Genomic DNA, 2,362 nt, shown 5'->3' with positions numbered 1-2,362 from the left:
AATCAGAAAATTATATAAGAAATTATACATATTATTATACAAAATTCCTGCTTTAGATGTTCAAATTCAATCTATATCAATTTAAATTTTTATATCAAAGATTGAAAACTGTATGAAAATTTTCTGTTATCTTGCTATAACACAGGGAATAAATCCATCATTTTTATGTTTTCTTTGGAGTTGTTGTTTCAGACTAAACTTCTGAAAAAAAAATACAGGATTTCTAACTGGAATCAAATTTAACTTTTATCGTTATTTTATTGAGCATCTTGCAGTATTATTTTTTGGATACAGACTGTACATAGGCTGAGTTTGAAGGAAGATTGAATATTTTCTGTAATATGCTATAATTAATAGATTTTCTTATATGCAAAACATATAAGAATATCTTTGCAAAATTTCCTAACATGCTGGCATTCTTGATATCACTGTTTGTTTCAAATTTTTCAGTCTTTTGATCTAGTTGCTTCTACAAATGGGGTTCAGACAAAGCACTCAAATGTATGCTTTATCTTCACCTCATGAATGCTTTCAGCAGCTTGGCAGATTTAAAGATACTCTATCAAGTTCTCCAGTTGTTCTCCCTACATGTTTAGTTCAAAGCATCTGGGGCTAAATTGTTTCCTTTCAGCTCATTATGATACCTCCAGCACTTAAACAAATACAGACAATATTATCCATTCTAATCTTCTATACCAGATTTTCTTCAGGCTGTTTGCAGCCATCATAGGAGAAACATTTAGTGAATGCCTGCTGAGCAATTAGGAAGAAAGAGAAAAAGTAGAGAATTTGTTACTACATTAAAACACGTAGATAGCTATGCAGTGAGATCATAGCTGCATGAAAACAAGGAATGTTTATCAAAAACCTGTTATACCTCCATAAATTCTATTTTCTTCAAACTAGTATAACCATGTGATCTAAAGTTGAGGCTTTTGTCTTTCTTCCTTCCTTTCTTTCTCCTTTTTTCTCTCTTTCTTTTTTCTCTAAATACCAAAGCTTTCATAAAGTTATTTTTTATATATTTTATGGCATTTATGAACATCAATTTTATAAAATCAGTCACCTAACTTTATATAGCATATAGTATTGATATAAAATTCATTAACATCTGTTAGAAACTATGACTACTATAGCAACCTAGTTAGTCTGACCATATTTTCTTACTTTTACTCCATACTAATAGTAAATTCTTTCTATTACCCCTTTCTTATTCTGTGTTCTAAAAGGAACCACTATGGAAACTGCTTGAGTCAAGATCTTTTATAAGCAATAGTAAGAATGCAGTAACTATGAAAGACTGGTGATATGTGTGCAGTTAACTGCAAAGTTTATTTCCACGCTGACTACTTAGTACTTATTCCTGGTCTGTTCTCAGTTGCTGTTATTGAATTGGTATCAACAGAGAATTGAAACTGCTCATTAGAATCTCTCCTGCTATTACTTTCTAAAATGCCCGACTCATTGCCATTGCCCTCCCTCCAGTGTACTTATGCTTGTTAGGCATTCTAGACAAACACTGTCCCACTGAGATATATATCCAGCCTCTGTTTGGTAAATCAAGGTAAAGCTATATAACTCCTTTTTAATTTGAATATATAGAATATTTGACAAATATCAGACTAGATTAGATAAAAGTAGAGCCAAAAAGATGGGAAAATAATATCTGATGTAGAAAAGGGTTGAGATTGAAATGTTATAAATACTATCATAAGAATTTTTGAAAAAATATTTCATACTTATCACTGCACTACTTTAGAGTATCAGAAATGGGTATTCTCATTCCCCTCTAATTCTCTACGTTTTTAGAACTTTTATATAAAATTGTAGTCTCCTTTTTTCATAAAAGGACTTCCTGATAATTTATAAGATTTACACATTGAGTACTTTTGGTTCTAGAATCTATGAAGAGTAAAAGAAACCTTTAACCAACTAGAATGAATAGAAGAAAACCATTTTACTAAATATAATATCTAAAGTTCAGATAAATGACTTGAACCAATATTAACAAAACTCTCTGTGATATAGCAGTTGCTCAAAGAAAAAATTTATCTTATTTTAATTTTTTCAAATATCTTTATTATTGATAATTTTGCTTTAGTTCAGTTTGGACATATATACATATAACAGTCTTTATTTCAATGGGAGTAATTCTTAATAAAGAGTTAATATGCATATGACATAATGACAAGAAATGAATAGGCTTATAAAGGCAAATAATAAAAGTTTATCTTAGCTGAGCAGTGGTGGTGTATGCCTTTAATCCCAGAACTTGGGAGGCAGAAGTAGGCGTATTTCTGAGTTCGAGGCCAGCCTGGCCTAGAGACTGAGTTCCAGGACAGCCAGGGCTATACAGAGAAAC

The sequence above is a fragment of the Mastomys coucha genome, chromosome X (assembly GCF_008632895.1).
Source record: "Mastomys coucha isolate ucsf_1 chromosome X, UCSF_Mcou_1, whole genome shotgun sequence".
In the NCBI taxonomy this organism is placed as follows: domain Eukaryota; kingdom Metazoa; phylum Chordata; class Mammalia; order Rodentia; family Muridae; genus Mastomys; species Mastomys coucha.
The sequence above is the reverse complement of the archived record's forward strand: the minus strand, read 5'-3'. Positions refer to the sequence as shown.